Source organism: Protopterus annectens, chromosome 3.part1 (genome assembly GCF_019279795.1).
Source record: "Protopterus annectens isolate FY-2018-M chromosome 3.part1, PAN1.0, whole genome shotgun sequence".
Lineage (NCBI taxonomy): Eukaryota > Metazoa > Chordata > Ceratodontiformes > Protopteridae > Protopterus > Protopterus annectens.
The window spans coordinates 1,483,544,034-1,483,559,160 of NC_056732.1; positions in this window are offsets into that span (position 1 = coordinate 1,483,544,034).

Genomic DNA, 15,127 nt, shown 5'->3' on the forward strand with positions numbered 1-15,127 from the left:
TGTGCTATGTATAGGACCCTTAACTGTGTTGCTGTGAAATATCCATTCAAATTGGGTAATCCCAATCCACTCCATTCTATTGGATGAATAAGCTTATCTCACTTGACTCTTGCTTTGTTCCCCTTCCAGATAAAATCCTTCAGCTCTTTATCAATTGTTATCAACAACTTATCCTCTGGTTGATAAACATATGCCTAACCTGTGTATAAGACTAAAGAGACTAAACATATTTAACTGTTTGTATGTTACTATTGATATTCATATAACAGAGCTTCCATTTTCTTAGAGTTTGTATAATCTTTTGTTTGGTCTTTTCCCACATATTCTTAGCTGCCACACCAGAATAATTTTAATCCATAATCCTAACTACTTCATTTTATCATGTCCCCATAAATATGGGCATTGCTGAACCAATTTGTGTGTAGGTACATAATTTACAGTTATTGCCTTTGTTTTGGATTAATTAATTTTATATCCCCAAAAAAATTTAAACTGTTTCAATATGTTCCACAGCACTTTAATGTCCCTTTCTGGTTTTATCAGGTATGAAATAATATCATCTGCAAATAGAACCAGCTTTTCTTGACTACCATACCAAGCATATCCTTAAATTTCTAGGTCCCTTATTTTCTTTGCCAATGGTTTTAAATATAATGCAAATAACAAAGGGAAGACACTCCTACCTGGTTCCTCTGCTCATGCAGAAATTATCGGAGAGAAACCCACTCAGTTTCATTTTTGCCTCTGATCCCTCATATATCCTCCTAATCAACCTTATAATTTTATCAGGGAATGAAAATGCTTCCATTATTCTGCTCATAAAACCATGGGTTATTCTTTCAGATGCTTTCTTTGCATCAAGACCCACAAACAACAGTGGTAGTTTCTTACATTCTGCTTCCCTCTGGATCATCAGTGTTCTGTTAAAGTTGTGAAATGTTTGCCTCCCCTCCACAGAACCACATTGATTTATATCTATCAATTTTGGCATCATATTTGCCATTCTTTTAGCCATTGCAGACATAAACAATTTATAATCATGGTTTAGTATTGAAATGGGCCTGTTTGAAGCTGCATCTGATGGATCTTTGCCCTCTTTAGTTAATATAGCTAACACCACTTTCTTCCAGGATGTTGGTACTTCTCCTTCTCTTAAAATACTGTTAAACAAAACTTTGCAGATCTTTATCAGTTTATTTCCCCAATAGCTTCCAAACTTCCACAGGTATACCATACATTCCTGGGGACTTTCATGTAGATTAGTTATACATCACCATTTTATCTCATCTCCTCCTATCCTGTTAGTAATTGAGCTTCCTATATCTCTAACTTTGACATATTTAATTCTTCCATAAATATGTCTATTTGTAACTTTTCTTGATTTCCATATTTATCTGATTTATACAGACTTTCATTGAATTTCCAAAATATTTCTAATACTTCTAGGATCCCTTGTTATCTTCCTTGTTATGGGTTCTCTAAGCTTGGTGACAGCCCTTTCTACTTTCCGTTGCCTGAGTCATTGTGCTAAACGTTTTTTTGTGCTCTAGAGTTATTATTTAAAAAACAACAAAAAAAAACAAAACAAACAAAAAAAAAAAAAAAACAGTTGCTTAACTGCAACAGAAAAACAGTCCCAACTGAAGGTGTTTAGCGAACCAAAATAAATAATGAAAAACCACCACAAATACATGGAGTTCATTTCTTCCAATTTCCCTTACAGTGTTTATGGTTGCTTTTCATTATATTTTAGTTGCTTAACAGAAATCTTTCTAAAGTCATGCATATTATCAAGATAATCTCTCATTTTTTGTTTAGCATTCTGTAGTTGTTTCTCCTCTTGTTCTTTGGGATTCCCCCCTATTTTGAAATACTTTAACATTTGTCAGTCTCTCTAAATAATTATTGTTATTTCTTAACCATAGCTCCCTTTCTTTTATTTCCATCCTATTTTTAAACGTCACTTTTATTTTATCCCACTCTCTATCTATATTTTCAGAAGAAATTTCTGTCTCGTTTAATAGCTCCTGAATAATTTCCACCACCCATTCCTTAAATTCATCTGTTTTCAACAGATAGGTGGGAAAGCACCACTGTCTCATTTTTATTTCATTACCCTCTGTTTTTATTTTAGTTATTGATGCATGATCTGAAATAGTTATTGGGTGCATATCAAGACATTCAAGTAAATGCACATGTTCCTGTGAAATGTAAATTCTGTGTAGCCTAGTTAAATTTTTGTATCTTGGGGAATAATATATAAATTCACTCCAAACTCATAGTATTGAATTTACATCTTACATGCCAAATATTTTCATAAATTTCTTTAAATATATACCCGGCATTGTTATATTTTCCCTTCTGCTCCCCAAACATATTTTCACTGTTGCAAATCAAATTCCAGTCCCCACCTATAAGTAATATTCCTTGCTGAAAGCTGATTATTTCTCCCAGAATTTTCTTAAGCTCCATTATAGCAGTTTTCAGTGGAATATAAATTCATGCCAGTGCAATCCTCCCTTGCCAATAGCCCCTTAATACTACAAATCTACCATTATTGTCTTTTTCATCATCTTGTATCACTATTGGTGCTCCTCTTGTAATTAATATAAGTACTCCTCTGTTCCATTACCCCAGGTATTCTACTGAATAACCATTCTGAATACCTTTCTTTATCAAATTCACATGTTCAGTTCTTTCCAATTGTGTCTCCTGTAGCATAACTATTTGTACTCTGCATTTTTAATATAGTTCACTACTCCTTTATTTTTTGTATTTATCTGTGAGACCATTAACATTTAAAGACATTACAAAGAGCATCGTATTTTTGAAAAAATATTATTTCCACCGTTTATGTATAACAGCTTTTTTGTAAAATGTCTAGTTCCAACTTTTGTTTTACATGCATGTACTGTTTGGCAGGTTAATCTTTTATACAGTTGTTTCTTGTTATCTCCATTTGAGCCTATGTCACATCTTTCAGAACATTTTGTTTTATTGAAAACCCTCAAAATACAAACATACCCCCAATACCCCCTAAACCTATTAACTTAATAATAACACAGAAAACTATGTGCATCTTCAAATACTGAAGTTTTGCCTTCCTAATAGGAACAAATGTTCCAAACTGACAGTCATACATACCGACTTGAGATAACCTAAAAGAAAGGTTATCCTTGATAAGACAAGCCTCTCTGGTGCATTGTTGTTTCCCTAGACCTGCCCATGCATCCCAACTGGTGTCTCTTGCTACGGCTACTTAATTATCGCCTCTTAACTATTTACAGTATGTGTTTGATGTTTATCTATTCTATTTCTCATCTTTGTTTGTATACCCCAGACCTTTCTTTCTCTTAAATTATTATTGACCCCCTCTTAGACCTTATCAGATCCTTGTCCCCCCTAAGTGTCTGTCAGCATTCTTCTTTCCATCTCCATTGACCTCCATACAGCTCATTTATTTTCCAAAGCATTTTACCCCATTTTTACTGCTATTCAGCTTTCAATGTATTATGTATTTTTCTATCGTCATGTGATAGTCTTTTTTGCTACTATCACAGGTAATGTATATATCCCATTCCTGTATTTGTCACTTCATGATTTCAATGCAACTGGAGACCCTCCTTACTTAAAACCTCCACTTATCCCCAAATTTTATACAATTGGTTTTGCAGTTGCCTTTTAAAAGGGTCTAATGGTTTACAGTTCCAAAATATGTGTTCCCAGGTTCCATCATCCTTTGCCTCACAACTCCATCATTGGCTTGAAACTCACAGAAACATCTTACTAAGCTTACTAGGTATATACATATATCTGTACAGACATTTCCATGCAAATATTTGGAACCTCCTTGCATTGGTTGCTTATCTTGGAGCTAGAAAAATATTCACCCACTCTTCCCATGTGATTTACCTTTGTGTGGTTCCAACTTTGTAGTACTTCCCCCACAGCTTTTGTTTTTCCTGCTTTAATTACCTTACCTCTCTTATGCTGTTGGGGTCTACCATGTTGCACCTCACTTCTGGATCCTAGAACTGTGTTACCAAGTTCCCTTCTTGTGCCAAATAATTACTTGCTTTTTATGTAGCTTCAAGATTTCTTGTTGTAGTTCTTTAATCTGAAATGAGTTAAGGTTATCTAAATATTCTACCATTATTTTCCCAGCCTGTGCTATTTCATTTCCTATACTCCTCCCTTCTATGTGACCCAGATTTTTTTTGCTTTTGCTGGATATCTCTCAAAAATGGTAAATGTTTTCTTTTATTCCTATACAAATATGTTTTGCTCTTGTTTCTACTTTCTTCTTTGTCCTCTCTTTTCAGTTATCCCTCCTTTTTTTCTATTTCATGCCCTTGTATATCAAACGTATCTAGCTCTTATATTAGCTCTTTGTCTAGCCATCTGGCAAAATGTCTATATTTTAATAAATATGTTGGGAACTGACAATGCTTCTCTGTATATTCCCTTCCTCCTTATTTGAAGTTCCTCTGTTGTAGATGCATGATCACTTAAAGTACTGGGATGCATGTCAACCCATTCTATTTTGTTCTTTTGTAATATATCCTGTGTCTAATCTTGCTCAGTCTTGTGCTTGTCAGAGTAATGCGTAAAGTTAATCATGTAACTTAGCATTTCCATCATAATGTCTACCAGACCAAACACCATCATATATTTTTATAACAAGAGGCCTTTTGGTTGAAGTTTATCTTTACTAGGCTCCCCATAACACCCTGCAGTCCACCTACCACATTACAATTTCCCATTATTAAACATAGACCTTGTTGAAATTCCATTATCTGCAGCAGCATATTCTTGATTTCCTCTTTACTGGCTTTAATGGGCTACAGACTGACACCAGTGTAATAAGTATTCCCCTCCACTTAACTTGTATTTCTGCAGGCATACATAGGGGGGTTCCACTTCCACCTCTAATTATATTCTGTCTTTGTAGATAATATCCCATACTAGGGAGATGTCCCTTCATTTTTACTTCTTTTAGGAATTTCTCCCCTTCATCTTTGGTGAGGCTCATTTTATGAAACAATATAACTTGGGCATTCATCTTCTGCACACATCCCATTACCTTTCTTCTCTTTACAGGGTCAACTAATCTATTTACATTCTATGTAATGACTATCAAACTCATTTTACAGCAGCTCCCTTTTGATATGTTGACACTTGAAATTCTGAGTGTTGACAAGCCCAAAAAATAAATAAATAAATAGACCAGAAACATTGGAAAAGAGCAAATCTTAACGACAACTATTTTCCTTTAAACTTCTTTTTTTCAAGGGGGAAAGTTCCCCAGCAGCCCTGATGTAGGGGACAAGCCTCCCACCCCTTGAACTTATATATACCAACTCTGAGATTGATATACATAGGAGAAAAGGGAATAGTCCAAGAAATGCCTATCTTGGACTATATGTAAGTCTGTGTTTCAGGACTCCTCTAGTGGATCCCAATATTTGTATTAATATGTTATGGAGTTATAATTGGTCATGGTACTTTCTATGCCTTGTTACCTATGTTATCCTAATTGTTTTTGGAATTGGAGCTTTTCTCCTCTGGTCTCCACTGAAAATGGGCTCATGCCCAGCTGGACCAACCCAGTTAACAAATGTCAAATACATAAATAAATAAATAAAAATTTGAAATGGTTAATTTTTTCAGCTCTAACTCTTTTAATTTCTTGATAGTTTTCAAGTTTGAAGTCCCCTACTTTTGCTGTTTTTCAACTCTCTTTTCTGCATTATATCCATTCCCTAGGCGTTTTTGGTAGCATACATGTCACTTTAATCTACCTTCCTATTATTCAAAACAATTTTACTGCTAACATTAACATAAACAATGTCCTATCTCACAGATGAAAACTATTTACATCAATATGATTCACCTTTTTGGTTGTTCGAGCTTCCGCTCTAATTCAGCACTCCTCCTCTTGCCTCTAATTTACTGCCCTGTGCAGCTCCACCCATGTTTCCGGTATTGTCATTCCTCAAGTTTCCTCTATCTCCACTCTACTAGCAATAGGCCTACAAGGCTTTACTCTCAGTTCATTCGTGTACTTGCCTTTTATTTACTTTTTTTTTAATTGTTCCTTTTGTGTCTAAATGTTCCTTTCATGTCTACCCCTTTTTGGCCTATGCCCCTACATACAGTTCTTCTCCATCCTGATGATATTTGTCACCTCCTTTTTTCTTTTAGTTCTATTCCTTCTCAATTGTCTCTTCAGCCCCTGGCTTTTTTATTAAACAAAAAACATCTTTATTAAATGATCACTTATGACGTAGGCAATCATACATTTATATAAATGAAAATGAACCTTATTGACATTTTCAGTTGCAAACATTATATATCAGTTCTAATCTATCCAGTCATCGTCAATCAAACATTGCATAGCTCATTCAGTTCCTGACTTTCCCTAAACTTCATTCCTCTTCTGAAGCATTATTCTGCACACATTGTTCCCACAATTCCTTTTTTTTCTATGTAATTTGTTCCTGCCCTTTTCTAAACATCACACTTCCAGTTGTTTCATGAATTTGACCGAACATACATTTGCTTGACAAATGCAGGGTGTGATTTAATGTCACTGTTATGGATGATTGAATGTTGGCTATGTTGATGGTATGGAATGCTGATACAGGCAATTGGAGTTGGGAGGGGTGAGAGCATTTGTGTGTGTGTGTGTGTGTGTGTGTGTGTGTGTGTGTGTGTGTGTGTGTGTGTGTGTGTGTGTGTGTGTGTGTGTGTGTGTGTGTATGTGAGTGTGAATGTGTGTGTGTGTGTGTGTGTGTGTGTGTGTGTGTGTGTGTGTGTATGTGTGTGTGCGTGTGAATACGCCCGCACGTGTGCACAAGCATTTGTGTGTCTGTGTGTGTGTGTGTGTGTGTGTGTGTGTGTGTGTGTGTGTGTGTCTGTATGTGTATGTCAATGCACATGCATGAGCCTGTGTGTGTGTGTGTGTGTGTGCACTCCCGCATGCATGCACGAGCATGTGTGTGTGTGTGTATGTGAGATAGGGTTAGGGTCAAGGATGAGTGAAGGATGGGTATTGTGTGTTTGTGTGTGAATTTGTGTATTTTAGATTTTAGGGTTTGGTTAGACAATAGATGTACTATTGTATGTATGCGTTTGTGAATACTTGTGTATCTGAGTCTATCTTGTGTAGTGGCAGTGTTTAGGGAAGGTTTTAATGATATTAAGGTTTTAGATTAGGGTTGGGGGGAAGGGGCAGCATTACGGTTGGTGTAAACACCCATTGCTAAAGTGGTGCACTATTATTTTCTCGCCTCAATACTAACTTGGTTTCAAGTGCTATCTCTCTAACTGTACCCACACTTTAAAATGGAACACAGCCTTCTCCTCCTACATGTCAATCTCATCAGGTGTCCCAGAACAATCAAGTATTGTCCTTTCACTATTTAACATGTTCATCCATAATATTATCTCTACATCATGTGATGTCACTCTTGTCCAATACACTAGCAAGTCTACTCTTATCTCATCTTCTCCCACTATGAGTTCACTTCAAAAATAATTTACCTTAATAGAAACCTGGCTAGCTCACTCCCAGCTTCTATTCAATTCTTCTAGTGTACACAGTAACTCTAATTTCATAATTACCTCTTTTCAAAATATTCATCTAAAAATAGTTTCCAAAACTAAGCTTCTTTGCATTACTATAGATCATCAGTTCCAAATTTAGTCAGGAAAACTCATCAAAAATTAGTTCTACATTACAGAGCTACTATATTCTTAACTGCAAATTCTCATAAAACTACTGCTTCATCCTATGTCATCTCAAATTTACTCAATGCATCTCTGATCCTTACAAACATTAAAATAATATCAATGTATAAATTAGGACACTGCTACAAAAATTGCAAAATTTGTCACTAAGATGTCCAGCTCAAGTCTTTACTGTTTAGCACACAAACAAATGAACAAGCTTGAATTCTCAAACCACTTAAGCTATACAAAAGTAAAATTGGCTCATAATATAAACTTCTTTTCCAATAAATTCTCCTCACGTAATCCTCTCCAGCAATGGTACTCTCCTGTAAGACCTCTTTGACCTTCAGACAAAAAATACATAAATAAATAATAAACATCTCCGTGTCCCAAAACCACTTGACACTTTTGGGGATTCCTGATATTCCACTTATGTCAAAAAGCTGTGGAATTAAATTCTTACTACTATATCTATTATATCCTCCACTAAATTAATCAAAAGACAGACTAAGCAGTATCTAATATAACTTCCTACACCTACCCCATTAATTTACTTTTATTTTATTTTATTTATTTAACATTTGTTGACCGGGAATGTCCGACTAGGTTCCACAGAGCCTGTTTTCAGCGGAGGCCCGGGGAGAAACACTCCAGATGCATGTTTTTGGAATGTGGGAGGAAACTGGAGTACCCGGAGGAAACCCACGCGAACACAGGGAGAACATGCAAACTCCACACAGAAGGCACCCCAGCCAAGAATCGAACCGGAGAACCTCTTGCTGTGAGGCGACAACGTTAACTGCTGCACCACTGTGCCGCCCTACTTAAAATTACTCTAACCAAACATGACTTCAGTTAATTATCCCAGCTGATGAATTTCTCTCGGTTCCATCACACTACTTTCAGTTGTAATGCTTTCCCCTTCTCCTGGCTATTCTTGCACTTTTCTCCATAAACATCAGCTCTCTTAACCATTACTTACTCACACATAATATAGTTAACATACTACATAACTCTGTTCTACGTCTCTCTTATCCATGTCTCATCTCTTACCTATTACCACCCAATATTTTCATCCATCTTTTATCTCTTATCTTTTCACTACCTGTATTATTTAGCTGTACCTGTTATTACTCACCTCACACAGGTTAAGGGTCCTCCAACTCCAGGTTACCTGCCATTGTCTACTCTAGCTCTTCCCTTCATGATGATATCTTTTCACCTTAAGCATGAGGATGGTCCCATCACTATATTCCCAATACTTATTGGTGTCTCACTATCTTTCCTTTGAACACCTGCCAAAACACAATTACTTTCGCGATCATGCCTTTATAAGCATAAAACATAATTTCCATATGACTCTATCTTTCTCTTACTAATCTTCCAGTTGATTTAACAAGAGTTATAGATATTTTAAATCTGTTTGGTCCACATTTTCTTCTGCATAGATTTAACTGTCTACTTATGTAACAGAATCTGGGTAATGTCTTCTGTTTAACTCTTTTGTTGTAATAGGATTATTGCAAATTGAATATTCTCCTAGTATTTCTTTCTTTTACTACATTTTTGTAAAATGTATTCTATGCAAATGTCTGTAAATCAACTTATTTAATTGATGTATATAAGAAAGATGGAGCTTTTCCACTCTAAGCCTCTGTTGAAAATGGTTTATTTAAGACACACTCAGACATTCCCATTAAACAAATGGAAACAAACAAATACATAAATAAATGAATACCTAATGTTGCAGAAACAATATTATTCCAGTCTGTAGCTGCTGAATTATAGTCCCTGCTATTATGATATTTATTTTCTGTATTTCATGCAGGAAATGCAGCCCTATCTTGAGTATGCCATTGGTCAGATGAGACATTAAACTAAGCACCTATCAAAAAAGTAAAGGTTCTTTATTGATTGTCATAACATATTTACATTTAACACACAATTTGTATTATTTATGTTATACATTATTTGCAGTTATTTACATTTTCCATTTAAAGTTTAATACATTATTCATACTCTGATCCCACCACTCTTTTTCCATAACCAAAAATGTATCTTCTTGAAAATTTCTGATAATATCCATTTTCTGTTAAATTTCATTTCATTTAGTCTTTCATTCCATATAGTCCATAAAATGTAAAATATCTTTTTATAAGCTTCTTTCACCTCTTTCTGTTGTTTACTGACATAATACCCATAGTCTACCATACTCATATTTAAGTCTTCTACACTTTTGAAAACATTCAATATCATATTTTCACATATTTTCTTCCATAACTCTTTTATTTTATTACAATTCAAAAAAACATGATCTGTAGTTTAAATTTCCCCACAATAATTACACACTCTTTCTTGTATTCTTTTGTATGCCATATTAGCTTTAACAAATAACATACTTACTCCACAGAAAATCATTGCATTCATAAATTTTCTTACACCATCTAAGTATTGTTTTATTACTTTTCTTTTTTCATATTCTAAGTGCCTCCACGGGTAAATATAATGAGGTTTATATACTATATTCAAATACCATTCTTCTCTTTTTTTCTACAACTTTTATATTCAATTTCCATAAAAATTGTTTTGATACTCTTTCTTGTCCTCATTTAAATAAATTACATATATTTCCTGTGCCTAGCTTTTCCTAAAAAACCCTTACATTTGTCTTTCATTATTGCATTTATTAGATTTCTTTTCTGTTCTTTCAACCCTACCAAAACTTTGTAAAGATTCAGAAAAACTGCATGAACAATTAGATTAATTAATCCTAGCCCCCAGTCTTCTTCTTTGATATGCAAAATCCCCCTTCTAACTGGATTTAATAGCCATTAACTGTTTCTTATATATTAATGGAATCATATATACACTTGTTAAGTATGTCATTTTTCCCAAAAGGACTGAATTTATTAAATATAAATTTTTCTTATATGTCAGTTTATATGGCTTCCAAAACATACATATCTCTTTTAGCTTTTTGTATAATTTTATCCCATTGTTTATCTCTATGCATACTTGTTCCAAACTTTATCCCCAAAATATCTATAATCTCTTAATTAAACTGAATGCCTTCTGTGCTATTTGCTATTCCAATTATTTTACTCTTGTCTTTATTTATGCATAAACCAAACACTTTTAAATACTGGTTTATTTGTCTAATTCCCTCTTCCATCCACTATTTATTCTTAGTAATTAAAACTATATCATCTACATAAATAAGAATAACTGGTATTTGGACTCCTTCCCTTATATTTTGTCTTGCAATTCTTAACACTCTATTCATCTACTTAACAACTACATTCACAATTATTGCAAATAAAATGCTACTTGCCAGACAGCCCTGCCTTATCCAAGATTTTATTTTTATTTCTTCACTTAACCATCCATTTAATATTATTCTGAAATTATTATTTTCATACACTGAAACAAATATTTTGTCACTTATATTATTTCAGTATATCCCATAAACAATCATATTATATCCTATCAAATGTTTTAGTCAAATCTCCTACCATTACTTTAGCTTCAATCTTATTTATAATATCTTCTTTCACTTTTCTCACTATCAAGAATAAATCTTGACTTCCTTTCCTTTTTTCCCCAAAAATTGTATATTCAAAAAATTATCTATTTTATTTTCTAACCTTTTTCCTAGTATTTACTTTATTTGGCATTTGTTTACCAGAGTGGTCTGACTGGGCTTAGTAGCCCTTTTTCAATGGAAGCCAGAGGAGAAAAGCCCCACATATAAAAGAAACACAATATTGCATAAAAACTAACAATGAGTGTATATATATATATATATATATATATATATATATATATATAGAGAGAGAGAGAGAGAGAGTCAGTCTGAGACAGCTGCATATGTCTCAATTTACAAAAAAAAGGAAAAAAAAGTGTAGAACCAAACTAAAGAGGAACTACTAGATTAACACAGACTTAATCATCAAAAATATCTTATAATCTGTATTATTCAATAAGATTGGTTTCCAGTTTCTTATATACTCCTTTTCTCCTTTCTTCCAAATAAATTTCATTACCCCAATACATATTTATTTTTCTACCACTTTTTTTCTAACCATTCATGTAGTTCTTCCACAAAATACAATTTTTGCCATTCCCCATGTTAATTTACATATGATATTCAATATTATACAGCTCAATAGCTTTTTCCATATTTACTTCTTTTAAAATATAATTAAATTCATTTACAGTTATATTTTTTCTAAGCTTTCATTATCTTTTTATTCAGTTTTAACCTTCAGTTTTTGCTCTCTTTTATCTCCTTCCTTCTAAATGTATTTTCTATATACTTTCTTATTACCTCAAACATTTTTCTTGTGTAATTGCTCTTTTCCCTTTATCATCCTTTAGTTCACTTATTATTCTTTTATTCTCTTTTACTTTTATTTAACTATTTACATATGGAGCAACCTTTTCTTTTTCCCTTGTAAAATTCCTTTGACTAAATAACATTTTCTTTATTTTATCCTGATTAATTTCATATAGTTGATTCTCTTTTTCACAAAAATCTATCTTCTGCCTTACCACCTCTGTAAAAATTAAACCAACAAATCCTTAATTGCAATTACTAAATCCACAAATCCCCCAGGTGATGCTCTCTACTCTAGCTATGTTGACAAATTATGGAACTCCCTGCCTCTAGATCTCAGAATTATACCCAACATCACCCACTTTAAAAAATACTCAAATATCATATGTCTAACAAATGGCTATGCTTGTGTAATTCTCCAGGATAAAACACACTTTCCCCTACAGAAAGTGGATGTTCATCTCCAATTTCACTGTAATCCTGACTACCTTTCCATCTAACTGCTGTCCTACTAACTCCAAAATTACCATAAATTTCACTATTCTAATCCAGCTAATAAAGCAGTCCCTATAGATAAAATTATCCATCTAGTCTGTTTAGGCACTATACTTATAATGTCTTTGAATTTCTTTACATTAAACTGAGTCTTGCTGTCCCCTGAACTTTCTGCCTGAACTTAACCTTTCATTTCTTCTACTCACCTCTGCTTACAACTAAATCTATGTTTCCACTCCTATTTTATGGCACTATAAACCTGACCAATTACTGTCTCTCTTCCATTCTACTCAAACTATAAAAATCTATGAGTGCACACACTGAATTTTTTTTTCTAAATTTTCTCCTTAAACTATTGTATAAGATTTTTATAATTACATAAGTGGATCAACTTACTCCTAGTTATAATGTTCTCAAGTAAGCTTTAGTCTATTTGTGTCCTTGTAATAATGCTATCATGTAAATTTTAGTCTATTGTACATGTTGTGCAGCTTTTCTCCCTGGGTATCTGCTGAAAATGGGCTCACACCCAGTCTGACTTTCCTAGTAAACAAATGTAAAATAAATAAATAATTCCTGACTCAACTGCTTATGCTTTTTTTCTCTTTCATTCTCCTTACATTTTGACATTCCAAAAAATACTTCTTATATTTTTCTTTTAAACGTATCCACCAACCTGTCCAATTACCTTAAAAATTCTCATATCTATGTGATCTTTCCATAATTGATTAATCAGTCTTCCATCTTCATTTAATTCTTTTTTATTTAATCTTTTAATAGCTTTACATACTGTTGTATATTCTTCCTTTCTTGCACTTCTACCAAGATTAGATAAATGATCTGAAAAGCCTGTTCCCTTTATTCCTTCTTGCACAACTTTTAGACTATCAGTCATTACAAAATAATCACTTTCTGTTTTTTATCTCATTCCTTTTATAAGTCCAATGCTTATTACCCCATATACCTATAAACGTTTCACATGCCACTATTTCTAATATAACCCAAACCTTATTTTCTTCTTTCTTTCATTTTCTTAGATCACAATTAAAATTCCACATTAATATTATTTCCATATTCACTCCTAAATAATTTACATTTTTTTAAATGTTTCTCTTTCTTTCTTTGTGACATATGCATATATTGCAATAATTTTATAGATGTTTTTCTACCTTATATCTATCATAATTATTCTACCTAATTCTGCTATAGTTAATCTAAAACTTTTATTGTTTCATGACAAAATATACCTGTTTCTGAACAAGTATCTTTTCCCATGTTCCAAATAATGTTAACATCCCATAATTCTTCTGTTTGTAATCTTTTGTCTTCTTCTGTTAATATTCTTGTGTTTTCTAAAATAATAACATGCATATCAAGTGTTGCACACCATTCTAATACACTTACTTTTCTTTTAATATTCTTTATTCTATTAATGGTTAAAGCTAAGATTTTTCAGCTTTCTTCTTATATAATTTTTTTATCCCATTCCTCTTCTACCCTTTCCCTTTTTTATTTTCTTTCACAATTATAATTTTAAAATTCCTTTTTCTATATTTTACCCTTTTCCATATATAACTCTTTTTCTCTAAACCATTCTCCAGTTTATATATTCATATTCACTTGTTCCTTTGTACTGTTTCCTCCCCTTCATTATTTTTATTTTTTCATGTACTATTTTCTCTTCATTACTGTTTTCTTGCCCTCAAATCTGCTCTTCATGTTCATCATCTAAATTTCCTTCTATATGCTCACATTCCTAGTTTTGCTGTTGTTCTTTGACTTCTATATTATCTGCGCAATCCACCCAAGCATGTCTAGTTTACTCACATTTTCTGCACTTCATGTCACATTTCTTAGCTTCATGCCCTGACTTACTACAAATAAAACACTTTCTTTTATCACAACTGCTGATTAAATGATCATCTTTTCCAGAAAAAAAAAAGTTGTATAAACAGTGTGTCTCATGTATTCTGTATTTCTTTTGTATTGTATATATCACATTACTGTGTGGAGCTTTTCTCCCCGGGCCTCTGCAGAAAATGGACACGTATCCAGTTGGACTATCCTGGTCAACAAATGTAACATAAATAAATAAATAAATAAATAATAATAAAAACATGTTTTTGGTTGTCTTCTGTATTTAACAAAATCTCGATTTCCTTTTACATTTATCATGCATGGAATATGTATAATTTTTTTTTCATTTTCCATTTTCCATTTTCAAAATTACATCACATTCCCATCACCCAGTCCACAAACCTCTATCATCATAAATTTTTGTAATGTCCATACCATCTCTACATAAAGGCTTTAAATTGTCTTTTAACACTTCTTTCTCAACTTCCGTCTGGCATTGTATATATAAGTTTCCATGGATTACAGTTTCTCTTAATCTCAAATTGTTCTAAAAATTTCTCACATATTGTCCTGTCTCAAACAGAATGTCACAATATGTATCTTTATTAATGTGTATAAAAGCTCTTACCTCCTTAGGAGAGATACCCAAGGTACAATTACAGTCTCCCATACCTCATATCTTTCAAGTCCTTTTTCCTTATTTGT